This window comes from Lutra lutra, chromosome 11, assembly GCF_902655055.1.
Source record: "Lutra lutra chromosome 11, mLutLut1.2, whole genome shotgun sequence".
Taxonomy (NCBI): domain Eukaryota; kingdom Metazoa; phylum Chordata; class Mammalia; order Carnivora; family Mustelidae; genus Lutra; species Lutra lutra.
The window spans coordinates 11,390,234-11,414,665 of NC_062288.1; the positions used below are offsets into that span (position 1 = coordinate 11,390,234).

The window sequence follows — 24,432 nt, forward strand, 5'->3', positions numbered from 1 at the left end:
TACTAATACCTAAATAAATGAAAAAGAATGTTCTAAAACACGATTTTCACTTATGTTTGAAAATTTCAACTGATAATATAGTGTATATATATACACACACACACACACACACACACACACACACACACACACACTCCTGGCGAAATATGGATTAATCCAGCTTCTTCAAGTGCACTTTGGGAAGTTTCACTTCTGAGAACTCAGTCCATAGAAATATTCACATAATTAAAAGATATGTGTGTAAAAATATTCTTTGCTGTTTTCCTTGTAATAGTTCATCAGAAATTGTCTACAGATACATCAGTAGACAACTAGTAAATTTATACGTACAATGGAATAAAGCCAAAGGAATACTGAACAGCTCTTTTTTAAAAAGAGAATCTATGTCACTGGCATAAGAAAAAATCACAGTTGTATTATTGTGCGAAAAGCAAATTTCAGAACACCATATATTATGATTGCATTATTTAAAATATGTGACTGCCAGATATATGTAATACATGTATCTATTGTTGTATTTACAACTAGTACATATTCCTTATTTAATAATGACGAACATTCCAGAAATTATAGAATCTGGTGACGCATCCCTGCTCCTAGCCCAGGCCCCAGGCCCACCTTCCTCCTCCAGGCAGAAGGTGAGAGCAGCCAGGTTCCCCTCAGCACCAAGCATTTTGAAAGGCATCTGAAGGTGGAAAGGACTTATGTAAGCGAAAGTATCATGGCCAGAGCAGACATCTCAAGGCAAAAGCAAGACGTATGCTTGGACCTTCCAAGCCATGCAAATGAGTTTTAATTTTATCCTCAGTGCAAAAGAAAAATCCAAGAAGGATTCACACAGATTTGTTTACACAAGGGAATGATATGATCAGATTTGTGTTTCTGAGGATACACAACTGTGGCCACAGTGAACAATGAAGCTGAGACTTCCTTTTCAGGTGGGATGGCTGACTGGAGACTTTGGGGACAAACCAAGCAGGTTTTTTGTTTGTTTGTTTTGTTTTGTTTCAGATGTAGAATTTAGTGATTCGTCAGTTGCATATAACACCAAGTGCTCATGACCTCATGTGCCCTCCTCAATGCCCATCACCCAGTTACCCCATCTCCCAACCACCACCCTCCAGCAACCCCCAGTTTGTTCCCTGCAGTTAAGAGTCTCTTATGGTTTGTCTCCCTCTCTGATTTCATCTGATTTTATTTTTCCGTCCCTTCCCCTTTGTTCATCTGTTTTGTTTCTTAAATTCCACATATGAGTGGAATCCTATGATATTAAAACAAGTAGATCTTGCATTAAAAATAGATGTGTGTGTGTGTGCATGTGTGTATGTGTGTGTGTGTTGTTTTAATTGTTGGACTTTCAGAAAGTGTAGGAAAGGGAAAACAAAACATAATATTTCAGATCAGTGGTTCTCAAAATATGGCTCCGGGCTTCTAGGATTCCCCAAGAAACTTTTGGGGGGCCTGAGAGGCCAAACCATTTTTATCGTAAACTGTTACTTATTCTTTTCACCATGTTCACATTTGCTCTGTGCACAAGCAAAAGTGGTGAAACTGGGTCCACAGGGGAACACACCAGTCATCCCTTCCCCTCTGTCTGCTTGCAGTTTTAAAAAATGCCAGTTTCACAGAAGGATGTCCTTGATGAGGGAGTAGAAATGATTGATGTCGTTAATCTCAACCCTGGTGAGTCCGTCTTTTTAATATTCTCTGTGATGATGTGGGAAGTGTGCATAAAGCACTCTGGCAGCCCACAGAAGCGGGAAGATTGTCTCAGGCAAAAACTTCCGCATGCTTGTTTCAGCGGGGAGCTGAACTAGCCACTGTTTCCATGAAACACTATTTTTACTTGAAAGAACAATTCAAAAAAAAAAACTGTAATTACCCAGATTTGGGGATTCACCAGAACTTTCCTTTAAAATGAATGAGGTAAGGGGCACCTGGGTGGCTCAGTGTGTTAAGCCTCTGCCTTCGGCTCAGGTCATGATCTCAGGGTCTTGGGATCGAGTCCCGCATCGGGCTCTCTGCTCAGCAGGGAGCCTGCTTCCCCCTCTCCCTCTCTGCCTGCCTCTCTGCCTACTTGTGATCTCTCTCTCTCTCTGTCAAATAAATAAATAAAAATCTTAAAAATAAAATAAAGTAAAATGAATGAGGTGAGACTGTCACTTTGAGAAAACACCTGACAGTACTTGTTGGCCAATGATTTAACTGAAGTGTTCGAAGAAAAATTAAAATTTTGGAAAACTTGTACCCACCACATGAAAGCTTCCCAATAATGAAAGATTTTTCTGTTGCGATCCGTGGATTTTTAATAAACGTCCTTTTGTGATACCGTGTAAAGAAATGTGCCAATATTTGAAAGATCTGCATAACTTGGTGAGTCAGTATTGCCCAAGTGACCAGTACATGACCTTAAAAAAATCACATATGGGTGAGAAAGATCCATCCAAATTGTAAGATCGACCGCATGGATTTAAACGTAATGGAGAACAAAAATTTCATTGATAAAAGGGCAGATTCCACATTACAATTAACCTTTCAGAACCACCACTTGCCAAGTTTTGGTGTTCTATCAAAGAATATTTACAGATCTCTGAAAACACTATTAAATACCCTTCGTTTTTCCAATGACATCGTCTGTGAGGCTGGGAGGTTTTTGAGATACTTAAACTAAAACAGCCGTGTCACCAAGACTGAACTCAGCAGTAGCCACAGACTCTTGCTGTCTCTTCTTTAGCTCGACATTAAAGAGATTCGAAAAACGTGAGATGAGGGGGCATCTGGGTGGCTCAGTTGGTTAAGCGACTCCCTTCGGCTCAGGTCATGATCCCAGGGTCCTGGGATGGAGCCCCGCATCGGGCTCTCTGCTCAGTGGGGAGCCTACTTCCTCCTCTCTCTCTGCCTGCCTCTCTGCCTACTTGCGATCTGTCAAATAAAAACAAAACAAAACAAACAAACAAACAAAAAACTATTACGGTTGGAGCTGTGGCTTAGTCTGAAGGCGGAGCCCAGAGTAAGGATTTGTGGGCAGGTAGTTTAAAAGGCAATGAGATCTGGGGAATGCAGGGAGCATACACAGGGAAAGGGAGAGAAAACCAGTGCGTTCCCAAGCCAAGCCCTCCTGCGGGCGCGATGAGCCTTGCGGAGCACTTCTCAGAACAGCGCTCAGCCACCGCAGGCGGAAAGCGTCAGTCGCCGGCTTCTTTGCCTCGCTGGTGGGAGTCTTCTCTGCACACTTGGCCTTGCCGCGGGTCCTGGTTGTCAGAGCATGCGCACTACTCAGTTTCCCTGAGTAGTTTACACTCTAGAGACCAAGAAGCTCCCGGGCAGGAAACAAGAGCTGCATGGCGGGTATCCCCAGGCGTGGGTTGAGATTGCCCCCGGGTCAGGTTGGTTGAGCCTGTGTGTGCCTGGTTGCCTACCGCTGGTGGGTAGGAGGCAATGCACCAAGGGTGTCGTGTAATCACCCACTTGCATTCCTCAGATCTCTTTATGCCTTCCAGTAAATTCATTCAGTTATGGAATCCCCTTTCTGGTGGTGGCCCAATTAATTCTTTCAAAAACTGGTTACCAGGGGCCAGTGGAATAAGCTGTGGGCTGCAGTCCCTCTGCTGCATCTGGGTCCCAAGGCCACAATCGCTATTCACCTTTTCCCTCATCTACCTCCTATTCTACATTTCTCTCACACTTGGCCAGCATTGGGCTCATCTAGGAAGCTAATTGGATAGGATGATCCAGACCTTTGTCACTAGGACCCAGATCTGTGCCCTAAGTTGCTTTGACCTTGCCAGGCTATGGTTGCTGTGAATGTTTACAGGTTAGCTAACTGGGCATGAGAGCAACTAAACACATCCCAGTGACTATCCCTGCTCCATTGCAGCAGAAACCTTAGCTCCACATGAAGGTCATGGTCAACTACTCCCAGCCCAGAGTGGCCTAGTGGAAGACATGGCTTCGAGTTCAAAGGAGCCCCATAGCTTGTATCCTGGTGGAAGTGTCCATCTGGCCCCCCAACCAAGGGATCTAGGATATTTAATGTAGTAATGCCATATTCTGTGAGTGGGTACAACCAATTCCACTCCCACTTCTTGGTTCCTAGACTTAGGATTCTAACTAATAGAGTTATAACACCTTAGATGAGCCATTGGTTTACTGTGCATTACTGCAGGCTGGAGGACAGTGTCCAATCTCCAGGGTACTCTCCTCAAGAAGACCCATTAGCTGAACCTCTAACAGGCTACTCCAACACTCCGATAGTCTTGTTGTATCTGGGGATACAATGTATGGATCCTATGGCCCTATAATGGTTTTGGGAACTCCTGTATTGTAAAATCAGTCTCTGGGTCCAGGGATTGTGTGGGATCCCATGTTGACATCTTGTATTCTGTGTTGTATTCTGGCCTTCTGCAAGCCATTGGATCTCAGTGACGGTAGAGGCAAAGGAAACACATCCACACCAGGGGTAGGAGACACACCCACATCGCTGGTAGAAGGGATTTAATGGAATCAACTTACCACCAAGAGGCTGGCTGAACTCCTTAAGGGACTGCAAGGCCTCTGGCTCTGCCAAAGTCTTTGCAAGGTGAAAGTTGTCTTTTCTAGCAAGGAGAAAGACATCTGCCAACTAGAAGAGTTCATGGGCAAATTTGGGATTCAAGGTTCTCAGGCTCCTTCACTCAAATGGTCCATCCCAAGTCTCCAAGTCCTGCTCATTTCTTAGCAGGGTCCTGATTCTGACAAAGAAAACTATGAAACTATATAATTTTGTTGTTGTGCTTAATTGTGGCATTTAAACAAATAAGGCTTGCTATTAGAACTCTTGTACTTAAATTTTGTCTTTTCTTAGAACATTTTTTAGTCTTCTATATTTGTTTCATTTATTCTATATATTATGGTTTTTGTAATTTATAGGTATAGCTTCTATAGTTTAATAGTAGTAGTTATCTTTTCAAGAATATATAGGGGTTTATATTTACTCAGTTTGCCAAGTGAAAAACTGACACATATTTTCATTCTCTCCCTTGGATGATGGATAAATTTATTACACCATTAATTCCTTATTCAACCACTTTATGGTGTTTGTCCTCATAAGCTCAGATATCAGAAACAGGAATATTATTTTTTCTGGTATTTCCATCATGACAGTCACTTACCAACATCAATTTGTATCTAATTTGTATCTTTATTTAAAATCCATATTTAAACTTATTTATATGTTTAAGAGATTTCAGTGCTCATTATCACATTATTCATATATGATTTGTACATTTTGAATTCTTAATATTATTTTTTCTCAATTATATTGAGATTGTTTCTAAGAGGCAATGCTTCTGTTTGTTTCTTTTTCCTATATGTATTTTACACTTCCTAAAACTGTTAATCTTGAATTAGCCTGTTGCTTTCAAACATAACAATGCTTGGATTGAATATATAATTTAGGGGCACACACTATCCCCTAATCCACTATAATCATCGTTTCCATATGTTCTGGCATTGAAAGTTACAAATAAATCTAAGATCAGCTTAACTACAATTCCTATGAAAAAAGTAAACCACTTTATTTTTTTCTTTGTCATTGAAGCATTTTTGCCAATATTTGTCCAAATGCAAGTACCTTTCTATCAGCTTTGCCTTACAAGAAAAGCATTTGAAATTTCCACATGTAGCTCTTTACATAGCTAAGAAAATTTTCTTCTACTATTTATATAATTTTCTTCTATTATCTATATAATTACTTCTAAACTTTTCTTCTATTAGGTATATATGTATGTAATTACTACATTTCCTTATTTTTTCTAGTTTCTCAAGAGATTACTACTATTCATGTATCATATGTAACGGACAGGAAAACTATAACCATTCTCTTTCCCTTTTGCTTCTACAGCTTGAGGGAACTCCAGTTTACCTTCAAAAACTGTCTTTATTTATTTTTTGCTGTATTGCTTCCAATCTTAATCTTCACGTAGCTGCATCATTTTCGGTTTCCCAGAAGTCTTTCCTCTTCTCGACAGCTGCCTCTTTCTTTTTAGACTTAAATTTCAGCCTGTTGCCTTTCTAACTCATCCTGTTCTTTTGGAATCTTTATCCTGATCCTCCTCCCCCTTTTTATTTATTTATTTTTTTTAATTGATTTGACAGAGAGAGATCACAAGTAGACAGAGAGGCAGGCAGAGAGAGAGAGAGGTAAGCAGGCTCCCTGCCGAGCAGAGAGCCCGATACGGGACTCGATCCCAGGACCCCGAGATCATGACCTGAGCCGAAGGCAGTGGCTTAACCCACTGAGCCACCCAGGCGCCCCTCCTCCCCCTTTTTAAAAAGATTTTATTTATTTACTTGAGAGAGAGCAAGAGAGTACTGAGGGAGAGAGAGAAGTAAACTCCCCTCTGAGCAGGAAGCCTGATGTGGGGCTCAATCCCAGGACCCTGAGATCATGATCTGAGCCGAAGGCAGAAGTTTAACTGACTAGGCCACCCAGGTGTCCCCCTACATTAAATCATTTTAGGGATCTACCATTCCCCTGAATCTTCAGAATAATTCTTCCTGTCTTCATTACCTCAATATGCTTACTCAAAACTCATTCTGGCTATAACAGCCAAATGCCCAAAATAGTGCAGAAATACAGAGAAGGGACAACCAACAACCACAAGGGTCCAGGGAGGGTCTGAAGGCACAGGGCGGGGTGGGAGGGGGTGTCTGCTGAGCCATAAACAGTGAGACTCATGGCTCTGGGAAGACAGAGTTATTTTAAGAAAGAGCCTCACTTGTGCTCACTTACGTTCCCGATGGATAACTCCAGCACCGATGTGGAGGGAATGCTCAGATCCAGAAGCTGCTGAAATAGGCAGCAGAGGGGGGATGAGGCCTTCAGCAAGGCCAGTGGAAGCATGCCTGAGCAGACCACAGCCTCCAAAGGCGTGTTAAATGTTTGAGTCACCAAATTTGATGTCTGATTATGTGTCGTGGAGGAAGAGAGAAGGCTGTCATGTGCCCAGAAGAGGAAAGGTCTTAGGGAAGATGACGTGCTCTGGTTTTATATGTTGCAATATATTGCATTTGCTATTTGCGTGGGCTCTCCAGGTGGAGAGGTCTGGGTCAAGCCTGACACAAGGAGAGGCAGGTCTAAAGAAGGAAACTGTGAAGGACTTTGGACTACTGATTCCCCCATCCGTAAAACAAGGCTAAACATGCCTCACTCACAGTGTGAGTTGATCCCAGACCGACTCTGCCCATGGCCTTCCAGACAGGATGCCTTCAGCTCTTCTTCCTCCATTCATGCTAGGATGTGAAGTCGTTAAAGCATCACTTCTGGAAGATTAATATGATCGTTAGTGAACAGCTGCTTCATATGCAATTACATACTGCAGATGCCCTTTGCTGACACTGGGGGCATGTCCCAAAATAGCCACATGTCATTCTGACACTCTACCTGGATATGTAGAAAATAACTTGGGTATTTTCCATTGCATCATTTTGTTGAAAATGTTATGTTTGAGTTACGGGAGAAAATGTAAATGTTATTCTGTATTCCTACATTCTGTGACTTGGGAGGGTATGAAAAATCAAAAGGATTTCTATAGGGAAAACATTACACATTCTATAAATGCAGAATAAGCATTCTTTGGTGAAGAGCACAAACAATACAGGAATTATATAGTAAATGTACACCAAATGTGAAAATAGAACTGATTCACCAGATGAAGGTAATGAAAGAGTAAACTAGGAAATAGGGTAAAGTTAACATGTTAATTTCTTCGAGAAGAGGATAGAGATATTGAACAAACATGGACTTTGTTATAAAATTTAAGATGTAAAAAGAATAATAAAATAAAATTTTATATATTTTTTTTTTATTTTAGTGTTCCTTGATTCACTGTTTGTGTATAAAACACCCAGTGCTCCATGCAATCCGTGCCCTCCTTAATACCCATTACAGGGCTCATACATCCCCCCATTCCCCTCCCCTCTAAAATCCTCAGTTTGTTTCCTGAAGTCCATAGTCTCTCAGTTTGTCTCCCACTCTGATATCCTCCCCTTTCATTTTTCCCTTCCTTCTCCTAATGTCCTCTATGTTACTCCTTATGTTACACAAATAAGTGAAACGTATAATAATTGACTTTCTCTGCTTGACTTATTTCACTCAGCATAATCTCCTCCAGTCCCATCTATGTTGGTACAAAAGTTGGGTATTCATCTTTTCCGATGGCTGAGTAGTATTCTATTGTGTATATGAACCACGTCTTCTTTATCCATTCATTTGTTGAAAGACTTCTTGGCTCTTTCCACAGTTTGGTGACTGTGGCCATTGCTGCTATGAACGTTGGGGTGCCTATGGCCCTTCTTTTCACTACATCTGTATCTTTGGGGTAAATACCCAGTAGTGCAATTGCAGGGTCATAGGGTATCTCTATTTTTAACTTTTTGAGGAAGTTTCACACTGTTTTCCAAAGTGGTTGCACCAGCTTGCATTCCCACCAAGAGGGCCCCCTTTCTCCACAACTTCTCCAACATATGTTGTTTCTTGCCTTGGCAATTTTTGCTGCATTCTAACTGGTTTAAAGTGGCATCTCAATGTGGTTTTGAATTGAATTTCTCTGATGGCTAATGATGATGAACATTTTTTCATGTGTCTGTTAGATATTTGTATGTCTTCTTTGGAGAAGAAGACTATCTTGTCTATTCATGTCTTCTGCCCATTTTTTGACCTGATTATTTGTTTTTTGGGTGCTGAGTTTGAGAAGTTCTTTATAGATCTTGGATATCAGCCCTTTGCCTATAGTCATTTGCAAATATCTTCTCCCATTGTGTGAGTTACCTCTTCGTTTTGTTGACTGTTTTCTTTGCTATGCAGAAACTTTTTATCTTGATGAAGTCCCAAAAGTTCATTTTCACTTTTGTTTCCCTTGCCTTTGGAGAAGTGTTTTAAAAGAAGTTGCTGTGGAGATGACAGGATTCCATCAAAATTCTAGAGGAGAACATGGGCGGTAACCTCTTTGACATTGGCAAAAATAAAATTTTAATTGTAAGCAACAATTAAAAATTTAAGATCAATCCTAAAAAAATCAAATAAAATTCACAACCTCTAAATTATTAACAAAAAACCCCCCAGATAAATAATATGTCTTCAATCTGTAAGAAGGTATTAAAGGAAAAAGAAAGAGGCAAAGAGAAAGCATGACAAACAGTGACAAACAAGCCATGCGTATTCATATGGTAGAAATATTTTCAAACATTGGCAAACATAATAAATATAAAAATAACAAATAAAAATTGTCTATTTTAAGATTGAAAAAATTAAATAGGAATAAAACAATAGCTACAACAAAATCCAGCTATATTTTTACATAATAAGAGCATTGGTGTACAGACAGATTGAAGAAAAAATGAGCAATTAAAAAGATGGGTAAATTACAGATCAGTGTTTTCTTTTTTTTTTTTTAAAGATTTTATTTATTTATTTGACAGAGAGAAATCAGAAGTAGGCAGAGAGGCAGGCAGAGAGAGAGGAGGAAGCAGGCTCCCTGCTGAGCAGAGAGCCCGATTCGGGGCTCGATACCAGGACCCTGGGATCATGACCTGAGCCTAAGGCAGAGGCTTAAACCACTGAGCCACCCAGGCGCCCCCAGATCAGTGTTTTCTATAAGTCACACACTACAAATATTATATTAAAATATTAGTGAATCAAATCCAATCGGACAAAGAAAAAGAATATATTAGGACCAAACAGAGTTATCCAAGGAATGCAAAGGAGCTTCAACATTAAAAAATCTGTTAATATAATTTACCTCATTAAAATTTTAAAATCTTTATGTTTATTTCAGTATACATAAAATTTTAATTAATGCAAACACTATTTTTTAAATTAGAAAACTATAAGTAAAAGAAAACTTTTAAAAACCAAATGTAGTCATTCATGGCCAAGTACACTCCAGACCTGATGACACAATAAAAATAAAATGCTGGGAAAAAAAATGCTGAAGAATGTAAGAAATGACTTGGAGGAGAAATTTCTTATATGATAAGAGAGAAACCTTGGGCCTGATGTGATCCCTTCCCTGTTTCATTTGTATAAAAGATTGATGGTTCTTAGCTCCTTTGGCATCAGGGTTCCTCACGCCTCACAGCTGCAATTAACTACTATTTAGGGCAGGATCTGAGTCATAATGAAGTCATTGAAATCTGCATCCACTTAATTAGGTTACTTGTCTCCTTAGTTGGCTTGTTTTCTGGTTAGAAAGGAAACTAAAGTGAAAGAAAGCTTGAACTGAGTCTGATTATTTATGATCTTGGTGAGACTATAGATTCAGTCTCTCCAAATTGAGGAAAACTTACTACTCTGCAACTACCAGCCGATGTGACAAGAAAAGAAATAAACACAAGAGGTATAAGATTTGAAAAGAAGCCACAAGATTGTCATTATTGACAGACAACATGGTTGTCTACATAGAAAGATTACAAATGTATCAAATATCCATTTATTAAAATCATTAAATTTAAAATTAAATTAAATAGAAACTATTAAAATGGAGATTTTTAAGTTTCTGATTTTAATAGTCACATCACAAATCTACATTTTTATATAGCAGAACTAAGCAATTAAAATGTGGGAAAGGCAAAAAAAAATCCTGTTCACAATAACAGCAAAAGCTAAACGATACCTAGAGGAAAAAAAACTTTTTTTATTGTATACAAGATCCTACTATAAGTATTATAGAACATTAAGAACACAGACAAGAATATTCATGGGTAGAGAAAAATCAATATTGCATGGATACGAAGTGCTCCAAATTCATGTACGACCTCAGTACAATTCCAGTCAAAATTCCAAAAACATAGTTGTGTGACATTTGCATAACATTGTTAAGTTTATATGGAAGAAGAAGAAACAGCCAAGTAGAACAAAGAAATTCTGGAAAAAAGACAGTGCCTTGTGCCCATTTGTAATCTCTCTATCTCGTCTGTGCATTCATTCAACTCCTGTCATTCTTAGACAACCACTGATCTGCTTTTTGTCACTATAGATTCACTTGCGGTTTCCAGAATTTTATATAAATTGAATTATACAGGTTGTATGTGGGTGATGGGGTGGTGAATATGTTCACTATTTTGACTTGGGCAGTGATGATTTCATGTGGATGTACATTTGAAAAAAACTTACTGAATTTACACCTCAAAATATTTAAAATATTTGGCATCTTATTTAATGCCAGTAAAGGTGAAAAATATGCAAAGAATAAGAATGGATATTTTTTGGTGGAAGAACACAAAATGGTCTGTAAACATTTACCATCAAATGCAATTAAGGACCGGCACACTAAAGCAACAGTGATATACTACTTCATACACTTAGGTTTGACAAAAGTAGAAATGTTTGAAAATACCAAATATTAGAAGGATTTAGAGAAATTAGTAGTTATTCATTACTTGTTTGCAACAACTACTACTTTGGAGAGTGCTATAACAAGGTCCATTTAAGGTACCCTAATACCTAACATTGCATATTTCTAGCAATACATAACAGAAAAAATTTTCACATAATTACCCAAGGAAGTGGGCATAGGGAGTTTAGCATTTTTGTAAAAATAAAAAATTAGGAACAACCTAAGAGAAATGAATAAACAAAGGTCATACTTACATTTTGGACTCTATGAGGAAGTTAAAGATGAATGAACTAAAGCTGTACATATTAACATGGATTGAAATAGTCATTTATATTAATCTAAATTTAGAATATAGTATCTAGACCAGTTCCAATGATGGGAAAATAGGGAGCTATTTGGACGATAAATTGTTAGGAGACCATTTGGTCCCAAATTGAAAAAAAATAAAAAATCCCTAACTTAAAACCACACACACCAATAAATTTCACATTGATTCAGAAACTAAACATAAATATGTACAGTTGCATGTGTAAATAAAATTTCTAAACAGAGAATATCAATCGTATTACACAATATTTTAGTGGGAAAGATTTTCCTGAACAAAATATTCGGAATCAAAGTAATATTGTTAAATCCAACAACATAAAAACGAAAGTGTATGGTATCTTTTGTCATATAAAATTAAAGTGACCAAGAAATGTTGACAACAGGTATCAATTACATATTGTTTCCATAGGATAAAAACACCACACACAACTCCATAAGAAAAAAATATAAACAACATATTGGAAAATATGTGAACAAAAATTTAAGAAGATAAACTAGAAATAGCCAACTTATGAAAATATATTCATGTTCACTAATAAATTGAAGCAATTTATCACTTGTCACATTGTCAGGGCAATCTCCAAGATGAACACTGTTCAGTGTTGGAGAAGACAAGAGGAGACAAGTGTTCTCCTGCTTTGTTGTAAAGGGAGACACAGACTGTGGAAGGATGACTTTGCAGTGTCATCCAAATATCTAAATACACATTCCTTTAGGCACATTGAAAATGCAAAGGTGGATATTTTTCATTTAATTATAAATACTTTTTAGGTCCCCATATCATGCTAAGTCCATATTAATCCCACAGACTCTAATTAAATATGGACAGTGTAAAAATGTACAAATACTGCAAATCCCTTGTCTTCATTATGAGCTTAATAGAGTATGACATAAGCTCTGTTAGGTATTGATTTGTGACTGTGTTCTCTCAAAACTCTTAAATGATATTTTCGTTCTTTCAAAGTAAAACAAGTTTCGACATTCCCTGTTTTCCAACTATTCTCTGCAGAAATATGTTATTTGAGATATTTAATCTAGACACTGAAACAAAGCAAGATAATATAGAAGTAAGAAGAATGCCATAAAAGAAAAATTTTGAAGATTAAATTATGAAGTGAAAAACAGGAATTCAGCCAGTGTGAAGAAATACATACCATGTCAATTTACATCCTCACTAAAACTGGGCCATCTAGCTTGATCATGACCAAGTTAAAACCAGGACACAGGAGAAGTTACATCATTCGCAGTGTTCTTAGAGTAAGTGCAAGCCAGTCTCTCACAGAGCCCCTCAGCCTGTCCTTACACTGAGGCTCAAAACAAATTTCCCCCCAGTCCTCTAGGACTAGAGGCCCTTTACAACAAGGGATGCCCCATAACACATTTACAATAAACAGAATGTCTCGTGTTACTGGGGCTCTTCTTGTAACCTCTCTTAATGTAAGCAAAGGCCACAATTTATTTTTTATTTTTTAATTTTTACTTTTTTTAAAGATTTTATTTATTTATTTGACACAGAGAGATCACAAGTAAGCAGAGAGGCAGGCAGAGAGAGGGGGGGAAGCAGGCTCCCCGCTGAGCAGAGAGCTCAATTCGGGGCTCGATCCCAGGACCCTGAGACCATGACCCGAGCTGAAGGCAGAGGCTTAATCCTCTGAGCCACCCAGGTGCCCCTCACAATTTTTTTTTTAAACTACTAAATGAAGGGACAATTCAGTGCAGTCCAGGACCATGGATCTCTAATAAACTGGCTGCAACCAAGAAAAGATTCTTGCTGCAGATGCAAACAGGCTACCCTTGAGCTAAAATTTGGCCCGAAATATATTTGGTTTGGCTGCAATAGTTGGGGGGGGTTAATCGAGCAAACATAAAAATTCAGCAATTGCATATAAAAATTCAGACATTTCAGTATTCCTCAAAGAACTGAAAGATTTGGCAACCCTAGATTTACATGGCCAAGACTAGCGCAGAATAGCAGCTTCCCCTATTGACAGGAGTTAGGCGGTCGATTTTTCCATATCTCTCACTAGTCTGGTTAATTCATCTATGTTCTTTGCTTGGCCCCCTTAGGCATTTTGGTTTGTGTTCAATTTTTGCACTGCTGTGTAGTGACTCAATACTGGTTCAGCAGCCTTGATACCTGGGGAGGGTTCCAACCATGCAGATATCTGGGTCCCACTCTAGACCTGCTCCCAATGAGTGAGGCTCAGACATTTGTATTATTTATAAATTCCTAAACTATCCAATACTTAGCCAAATTCGAGAACTATGAGTCTAAAGAAATGAGCTTCTAAGACAGCTCTCCATATCTGTTTCTCTCAACTGAATTTCTAATGGTTATTGAAAACCCATGAGTTTGAGGTTAAGACTCCAGGACAACTTTTTAAAATTTATTATTGACATACAGTTGACATACAATGTTACATCACTTTCAGCTGTACAAGATAGTGATTCCACAATTCTATATATTACTCAGTGCTCACCATGTTAAGTGGAGTCACTGTACAATATTATTACAATACTATCAACTATTCCTTATGACGTATTTTTCATTTCAATGATTTATTTATTTTGTAACCCCAAGATTGTACTTGTTAACCCCCTTCACCAGTTTCACCAGGACAATTATATTTTGGTGTCCCATCAGCTATCACAGCCAGCTAAGCTTGGAATAGGGTTGATATCACTCAATACATCTCTAAGAAGAATGCAATGCTGTACTTTTAGGAATCCTAAAAAGCACCTTTAAGGGTCAGAATTCTCTAAGGCATAATTTGGAGCTGCATTCTAGTAGGGGGCATGTGGAAGATATTTCCCCATCCTACCCCTACAAGGAATATGAAGACATTCCAACATCAGGGCTCTGTTGGGCTGGCAAGCATTTGGCCCAAGGAGGACTCCCTGGAGCCATACTTTCTCCGCCCTCATAGCCACACTGGCAGGCGACTCCATAAGAATCATCATTTCCAAAGTTCTCTAGGTGGAGTGATTTTATCTCCTCCCTTTCCTGGTGCCCTCATCCCCTTCCATCACCTATTTACTATGGAATTTAAGACCTCAACATGGTATGGGAATGGGGACCAGGGTGCTCCAGGAGACACCTTCAGCCCTGTCGTCTCCATTTCCTCTAAGACTGCACAAGCAAAGCAGAACTACACCAGAAGAAACAATATCCTGCTAGTAAGGCGTACGACTTTATTACTTCATTCAACACAGCTGTTGAGCATCTATGTCCGAGGCAGAGTGTAGGCACTGGTGACACAACATTGAACAAAGAAGGAGGAAATCTCTTCCTTCCCGGTGTGAACGTTCTAGCGGGAGGGAAGATGATAAGCAAGATAAATGAGATAAATGAGAAAAACAGATAATATCCCATATGATGAGGAGTCATCAAGAAGAAATGATAGGGAGAAGAGATCCACAGGGGGTGTTGGACAGGAAGGCAGCTTTAGATGATGTGGTCAAGGCGGGCCTCCACGAGAAGATGTTTTAGTAAAGATGTCAGAGAGTAATGGGAAGAATGTTCCAGGCCACAAGCAGGAGGGGCTTGGGAGGTGCAAGGATGGCCAAGGAGGCACTTGAAACTGGCAAGAGGGTTAGTTAGTGTTGGAAAGAGGACGTCTGGAGACTGAGGCACCTACATGTGACCCAAACTAGGGCACATGGGTGTGAAGGGTCCCGTGTTCCCCTCTCACTTTCAAAAAACTGCTTTCACCTCCCATCCTCAGGACCAAGTTTCACAAGTGATTTGCGGAAAATCTTAGAAAAAAACCTTTAGGCAATCCTGCAAGGCTAGATGTTTATCATAGAAACTTAGGTTAACTGACTCCGCTTCCTTCTAAAGTAACAGCAGTGGAAACACATCTGGAGAGAATCTTGCAAAAGTTCACCCTACCTGGAGTTTGCAACTAGACCACTAGAAAACCTCAGTAAACCTTAGGTACCCTTAGTTTCATCATAGTAAGAATTTAGACATATACACACTTCCCCTATAAATCTTTTGCCTCAAAGTTGAACACATTTTTCTGATTTTAACCTTCAGATTATATTTATTTGAATTTGGTCTTTTTCCCTCATACCTGGCATGACTCATTATTTTTCAGGTCTCAGCCATTCTGAGGGACCTTCATAATATGCCGTTAGGCTACAACATCTGGTCTGCTCCATCTCAGAGACATTGCTGACCATGTCTTAACCCAAGAGAGAGTCTGCTCTGACAGCCAGGAGCAAAGTTTCTATACGTCCCTTCAACTCATGTGAGACCCTTGGTGACCCCAGGTCTACCATAATGTGCCCTGGAATCTTCCAGTCTGTGAGATGGGACCCCACACTGAAAATTGCCCTCAGGAATTTGAACCCTTCTGCGTTCCTGAGGACACCACCACACCAATAGCATGACAATGTTCTTTAAAATTATTCTCTGGAACACCTGGGTGGCTCAGTTGTTAAGCATCAGACTTCAGCTCAGGTCGTGACCCCAGGGTCCTGGGATTAAGCCCCATATTGGGCTCCCTGCTCAGTGGAAGCCTGCTTCTCTCCCTCTCCCACTCCCCCTGCTTGTGTTCCCTCTCTCACTGTATCTCTCTCTGTCAAATAAATAAATAAAAATAAAATCTTTAAAAAAAAATAAAGTTAGCTTCAGGACCCCGTCACACACTTAAAACAAAAAGAGCTTTTGTTCATGTCAGTAAGAGCTGCCAATATTTACTGTATTAACAATGAAAACTGGAAAAGTTTTAAATGTTCATTAATTCATTTACAAGTTATAATAATAAACCCATTACATTTTAATGTGAATAACATATTCATATGAAAAATGGCTGTTCAAATAAAATTCTCAGTAAGATTTATGTTGTTTTATATATTTGCTAATCTCTCTAGATCTGAATGGATAGAAGACAGATGGATTCTCAGGCAGGCTTTCGCACCAATCTGTTGTGATCTATTGTTTTAACGGCTGCATATGAAGAAAATCTGGCCTCCCACAGGCTTGCCTTTGGAAAAGTGAGGCCCTTACGCCGAGGTGCTCGGCGGCTGCAAGGAGACCCCGCGATGAATGTTGCTGTTCCAGGTGACGGGGCTGAAGGCGAGACAGCACTGTGTGTACCGACATGGAAGGTTGTACAGCGTGCTTTAGTTAAAGAGGGCACGTATTACATAGAGCACTGGGTATAGTACATAAACAATGAATCTTGGAACACTGAAAAAATAAAGTAAAATTAAGGTGTTAAAATAATGATAATAAGTAATAAATAATATTAAAATAATTAATAAATAAGTAATTTTAAAAATAAGCTGCCACCATTAAGAGCTGACTGTAATGACCCAGTCACAGAAATTCTCTGAAAATTTAACGGTGGTTCACAGGAGCTGGTAGGAGCACATTGCTCGGGAGAACTGAGGTCAAGATTTTATACATGAACATTCTGTGTTGTTACTGCAAGCAACAGAAATAAAAAAAATGGGGGAGATTATTGGAAGCACATTGGTTATGATAAGTTGACAAAAGGCTGAGCACCCAGGATTAGAAAATGGGCAGGTCCAGAAGCAGAAAATGCAATCATCCTTTAAGGAAAATAAAAAGGGGGACGGGCAGGACAGTATGATACAAGGAAAGGATCATTTCCTTGAATGGAACAATATGGGACATAGATACAGAAAGTGGAAGGGATTCTCAAATGACATTAAGCTAGATAACGACAGAAAGAGGATTCAGGGGACAGAGGAATTTCCCAAGCCCCAACAAATTAAAGATTTCACCTGTGCTTCAGTGAAAGACAGCTCCTTATTAACACCAGAATTGTTCTTTGTTTTATGAGTTAATTCTTTTTAGCTGGAAAATACCTGCTGTGTATATTGCAAAAGCAAATGTCTCAGGAAACCCCACATAGTTCATTCCACAGAATGGATTATTTCCCAACTCCTTCTCTAGTGTTGCTAGGAATCCAAACTAACGTTTGGGTATTGTTCAAGGAGTGTCTATTGAATATTGCGTGAATATAGTTCTTTTCTCATCAGTGGGATCACAGTCATACTAAGAATAAAAAGAAATAATAAGTGTTTGGTTGGGGCCAAAAATTAAAGTGAAATTTGGGGGATATAATCTGAGCGACTTTTTCTAGTCTCTGTGTTTTGGACTTCCTTAGGTCTTAGATGTCCTCTGTGACAGGAAGAAAGGAATATTTTCTTCTGAGGACCATTCACAGGAAAATAATCAAACTACTGCTAATAATTAAGGACTACACCAAAACCAAATAATTTCATTCTGGAATTTTATTTATAATACTTTCAGTTATGGGTTTTTTTTTTTTTTTCTTTTTAGGATTAGGAATGGATATGCTCTTTTTTTTTTTTTCCAATGCAGAAGCAAATAGTATATTAAATACTTCAGTTTTGGATGTTTGCCATCGGGGGGATGGGGAAAACCCAAGAGGTAGGAAGGTCCAGTACAAAAGCAGACCAATATTTCTGGGGACGGAAAGAGAGCTGCAGAGATGGAGAAAGGCAAGAACATAAGAAGGCTTGAGGGAGAGAATTCCAGGTTCTTCAAGACCAAAGTGGAGAAAGTCTGGGGACAACACAGAAGAACACGGGACAAACCTGTACTCTTACCTCCCCGGCATTTCAGATCTGCTTCCGCGGGGGCTTTGCGCTCAGGGGCGCGTGGTTCCACGCCGGAGTAAATGCACCGTGAAACACAAATTCCTACACGCAAGCTAAAGCGACCAGAGCTTTGGGCTTTATTATTATTATTATTATTTAGTTATCCGTCTTGCCTGGAGAAAACGGCGTGCTTCCACCGGCATTTCTTCCCGTCTCAAGTACTTCTCTGTGTGCAGAGGATTTGCGGTAATTGGCCAGGGAGGGCATTTTCTGACTTTCTTGGCACATAGCCCTTCCTACACCTGCTCTGAGCTCTGCCGCTCTGCATGGAAACTTCGCATAAAGTCTTTCCATAGTTCAATCTATAAATCACCCCGCGTAGCAATACTAATCTTTAAAAAATCAGCTTCCCACATAGGAGCGCTGTTCGGATGATGCTGGCCCATGTTTTTTCTCTAGCTGTAGAGGAGGGTTTACCCCTCTCTTTGCAATGTTAAACTAAAGGTAACGGTTAATGGCTCTTTTATGCCCTAATCCCTGAGTGGTCCATTTCACCACTGCCGTCAGGCAAAGTTAGGACTTTCTGCAAATAGATTGTTATGGCATCTTGTACCCTTCATAGCTGTGGTCTCCAGATTTAGTGATTAAATATACAGGGTGCTGAGGGACCTCTCTAGAAAAGATCTTGTGTGTAGCCCATCTGTCCACACAAGTGCAAATGGCACGTGAAGACAGTAGAAAACAGGCCTGGTCTACTAAGAGGGAGAAAGGACTCTCAGTACTATATTGAGCCCTGGAGAGGCAAAGTCCGGGGGCTGCAGCCACTGGGAGAAGACAGTCTGCTTTGGTGTGTCCCAAGCAAGCACCAGGTGGAATTCAGCTTCCTGGCCCTCCCCAGGAAGAGTCCTGGCCTGCCCCTCAGGGGATAAGGGGAGGACGCAGCTCACCACACCCTCATGCCTCCCTGGGTGGAGGGAAGCCAGATGTGGAAGGGGTAATATCTCACTGACCCTTCTTCCCATCCATGCACCACCTCTGGGAGCAGTTTCCTCTTCGAAGCGCTGTCTGAATTAGGAAAAGTATAAAATAGTTGGGGAAAGGCCATAGAAGACAGCCTATAAATTACATATCTTGCATTCAAGACTTCTCTTGGTTTAGCTAAGCAGAATCAGCTCCGTGGTAATATATTAGGTTCTCAGAGGCCCCAAGGGGTGTTTATAACTGCTATTTGCATTGGTGCATTTCAGTTTCCAAGTCTCTTTTAAATATATCAATCATCTCAATTAATTCCCCTGCCAAGACAACCCAGGGGGAAGGGTACCTGTTCCTTCCACAGATAAGGAACCTTGAGGTTCATGGATATAGGTAGTACTTAGTAAACACTTTTGTAGGACTCAAACAATAGCATTCAGCCTCCAAAACCCAGCACAGTGCCCTTCCGGTGGTGGTTCTGCTCCTTTCATGCCTGTGGGGACTGACCCAGTTCTTGTGACCCAGTCGAGGGTTCCTTTTCAAGCCCCAAGGGGGCAACTCACTGCAGCCAATCTGAAGAATGGGGGTAAGTACTTAAAAGCTGTATTAAATATCAACCATTATCATTTGAGTATGAGTTATTAGTTCACAGATTTGCGGGGGAAAGATAAACGGTAGGGTTTGTTAACGATGCATTTCCCACCTCTTCCATTTCCCTTTTACAGGAAAGCAGAACACAGACTCAGAGAAATAGCTTATCTGAGGGTAGGACCTATAGGTTTTCAGATGTATACATGCTCCGTGGACTCTAATAGCCTGCGTCTAAAGGAAGGAACAAGGAAGCCCAGGGGTGAGAGCAGAGGATGGGGAAGGGGCAGAGTCCTCGAGGGGAGGAAAAGGAGATGCTCATAGCAAAAGGCTCAGGAAGCCAAGGGAAGGGACTCAGAGCCCAGCTACACTTCAGGTTTGGACAAGACTGAAGAGAGGCTGAGGGCTTTGGACAATTGTTTGGCAGGGTGGAAATGGAGAGGAAGACCTCCCTCCTTGCCCAGGTCATAGCCAAATGAAAGCAGGTGCTGCCTACCCCGACGCTGACAGCCACAGAGGGTGCAGTCAGGAAGGCAGCACAAGCATATTTCTAGCAGTGGGTGGGTGCAAACCCCAGGTGTGAAATGCAGCCCTGAGAACCAAACCATAGGGCAGACATGAGCAGCCTGAAGATGAAGACCTCCCTCTTTGCAGAGGGCTCCCGGCAGGTGGGAGAGGATAGGGAAAAACCAGAGGCAGGGCTGGCCCCTTTCCCATCAGTCAGCACACAGAGCTCCCCGCATGTCCATCCGAGTAGAAAACACAAGAAAGGTCCGTGCTGCCAGCCCAAAGTCAGAGTTGGCCTGGTGGAGGGCAGGGCAACCTTCCTTTCCCCTCCCTGTGGCTGTTCCTCTATGGGCATGTTGCGAATAATGACAACCACCAATAAAACGAACAAGGACACTCTAGGGAAGGAAAGCTAGCATGTCGTTCTGGGCAGGCCAGGCCTCCACTGTAAGGTGGACCTGCCATTCTTCAGGGAAAAGAGAAAAGAGAGTCTTAGGGGAGGGATGGGACCAGAAGCCTGTTCCCAGCATAGGGCTCCACCAGGACTGTGAGTGTCATGGAGATGCCATGGGGTTAACCATCAGGGGCACTAACTGAGCAGTTGACATTGGGGATGAAGCCAGAAGGGGATCTCCTATGCAAAGAAAAGGGGCTCCTGCAGCAACCCCTGCACCCCAGGAACTGGGGAACCAGTGGGAAGATAGCCTGGGAGAACCAGTGGTTGGATAGCCACCTGCTGCCCAGAGGGCAGGACGCTTGTGAAGGTTGACACACAAGTGGGGACCCAGAAGCAGAAACACCCAAGAGAGGATGTGACCCTTTCCCCCTAAACTCTCTTCTTTACCCCATCACCAGAAGATCTGGAAATGACATAGAAAGATCTGGAAGGGAAGAGGATGGGGAAATAACAGCAGAACACATCCCCTCGTGTGTCCGGGATTCACAGAAGCCTACACTCGGAGGACAGGGCATACATGTCCGGTCAGATAAGATCCTAAAGGAGTTTTTCCCTCACCAATGGTTTTCTTCATTATAAAATTTTTATGTATTGTAATTTAGTGTGCATATATAACTAGGGAGTAATTAAAGAACATTTTAAGCTTCTGTTAAAGACATTTTCAGACATATGCAAAATAGAAACCATGTAACAACACCCATATACCCATCATCCAGCTTCAACTATTATCAGCTACTGGCAGTCCTGCTTCATTTAGAACCTCACCCAATACCCTCCCCCATCATCATTACTCCCTTGCGTTCCTCTTAAGCAAAACCCAGACATACTTTCATTTTGCTGTAAACAGTACATGTTTCTAAAAGAGAGGGAATCTAGACTAAATATTTTTATTGGTCTGGACTGGACTGGACTCTACGGGATTCGCCTGAGGCATAGACTTAGACTCAGAAAGGGAATTTCGGTTGATTATGGCCGAAGGCCATGGTTTAAATAACACAAAACCATTTAACAATATTCACACCCTGCTAAGGGTTAGACTATTCAATAAAATTATTAAAACTTGAGTTTGAACTACTTTCTAGGATTCACACAATGAGTTGATTGAAGAGGAAGAAGCTGGTTACCTGAGGTGCCATACAAGGGCAACACGGCCTTGACCTCCAGCACGACGGTGCCCTTGGTGGAAATGGTGGGAGTCTCAGAGCAGAGGGAAGGTGGTCAAGATGGTCGTGCCCACCTGCAGGAGGATAGCAGCATATCTGGTTTAGGTCCTAAAATTTTTATAGATTTATCAGAGTGACCCTGTGGTCACCACATCACAGAAGAGGCGAACAGATGAACAAGTCAGGAGGATGAAGGGTACAGCATAGGGAACATGGTCAGCAGTCCCATGATAGCATTGTGTGTGACAGACGATAGCTCTACTGGTGGCGAGCATAGAATATAGAGCTGCCAAAGTACTCCGTTCACTCCAGGAATCAAAGTAACATTGAGTGTCAACAATACTTTGAAAAGAATTTGAAAAAAAAAAAAAAAGGAAAAACCAGATATGTCCACCATCCTTAGGGAATTTACGTGAGAGAAATGAATGAAGATTGGGGGAAAATACAGTCTTACAAATAGTGAAGAAATAACTGAGTGCCATGGGAAACAACAGGGAGAGGGTCCACCCAAGATCATTACCTGCAGACCACTGGTTCCCAAAGATAAGCACACAGAGCCTTTCTGTTGTTTGTTCAAAGTTTTTATTGTTAATCGCTGGGGAGAATGAAAAATAAATGACAGCGTGAAAGTCTAAGAAACATTAAACACAAAAAAATCTTAAAAAAAAAAGGGAAATGGATCCTTTCTTCCATGTGTAGTGTCTACTCAGGATGAAGAGTTTGCTGTATCCAAAGGATTTCCTAAAAATTTCAGAAATCTAAGCTTGTGTCCTATAGCTGACTCAGCTGTTAAGTACCACTTACGTGCCCCCTTCCCCCAACTCAGCTAACTGCTGGGGAAGGGAAGGGCTGAGATTCTCACCAAAAATTCCTTCAGAATGTTATTCTCCACCACAGGCCTTGGACCACTGAGAAATCTGGGAAGTAGTGAATAGAGACCGCCAAGCCACTTCACACAAGCACCGTCATTTGGGCTCTTATTTAACTCCAATAAAATACACAGCGTGGATAATGAATATTGTGTATAAAACACCACCACCTATTGTTTTAAATGGATGCTTTAGTATTATTCGTAACAATCATATACTGTAAAGACTGAATAAATTACGTCCTCTGACATAGTCCTGTCAATTCTAACTTATGCAGTTAAAGCTTTGATTCATTTTAAAAATCATGTTAGGAGTGCCTGGGTGGCTCAGTTGGTTAATCCTCTGCCTTCCACTCAGGTCTCAGGGTCCTGGGATCGAGCCCCATATCAGGCTCTCTGCTCAGCGGGGAGCCTGCTTCTCCCCTTCTCTGCCTGCCTCTCTGCCTACTTGTGATCTCTCTCTCTGTGTAAAATAAATAAATAAAATCTTTTTTAAAAATCATGTTAAAGATATTAGCGGGTCCATAGAACTCTCTCAATGAGTGCTTACTTAAAAAAAAAAAAAACAGTGGCACCGTATGAAGGTGAATGAGACTTTCTGATGTTTAAAGAAGATTCTCAGGTCAAAAAATGGGGGAAGCACAGAAGTTCTCATTTTATGAATCAGCACACAGGGGGAATGCCTGTACTTCAAAGTTCTCCATCACCAGAAAGCTGAAAAGTAGAAAGAAAAAAGAAAGTCTGTGTGTGTGTGTGTGTGTGTGTGTGTGTGTGTGTATACATGTATACAGACAAATGCACAAAAATATATACCAATGTCAAGCACAGGTGCATAATATGTTCACACCTATATGCTTGCACATATCGTTATTTATGTCTCTACCACATGTATGTGCACATTTATACACACGTGTGTATGCAACGGTTAGTCACACGCTTCTTTTTTTTTTAATTTTATTTTTTTTTATAAACATATATTTTTATCCCCAGGGGTACAGGTCTGCGAATCGCCAGGTTTACACACTTCACAGCACTCACCATAGCACATACCCTCCCCAATATCCATAACCCCATCCCCCCCAACCCCCCTCCCCCCATTAACCCTCAGTTTGTTTTGTGAGATTAAGAGTCACTTATGGTTTGTCTCCCTCCCAATCCCATCTTGTTACATTTATTCTTCTCCTACCCCCTTAGTCACACGCTTCTAAGCGTGACACCGACCAGGAAAAAAAAAGAAGGGGCAAACACCTGGGTTTTCTGCTGGAATGGATCTTAGAGCAGGAGCTCGGAAAGCTCATGTCACTTGGGAGATCCGAGGCCCCCCCTCAGAGCAAATGAGGGAGTGAGAAGTTCCAATGTTTAAAAGTGTCATCTAAGTACTAACAGGGGTTCCCATGGGGGGCGGTGGTGAGGATATCCAGCCGTGTTTATTGGCTTCTTTGATCGTCCGTTCTCATCCTCCAATCAGCATGCATCGTTTAGGTAATCAGAAAAATCAATACTTCTAGTTTGATTTTGAAAAATAATAAAGGCTCCTTGGCACGTGGCTGTGTCATTGTGATGCTAAGAAGCTGG

General features: G+C 40.8%; 1 pseudogene; it reads left to right on the plus strand.

Moving 5' to 3' along the window:
• The first annotated feature begins 548 nt into the window (after positions 1-548).
• LOC125081299 (40S ribosomal protein S6-like) overlaps positions 549-24,432 on the plus strand; it is a 41,671-nt pseudogene continuing 17,787 nt past the window's right edge.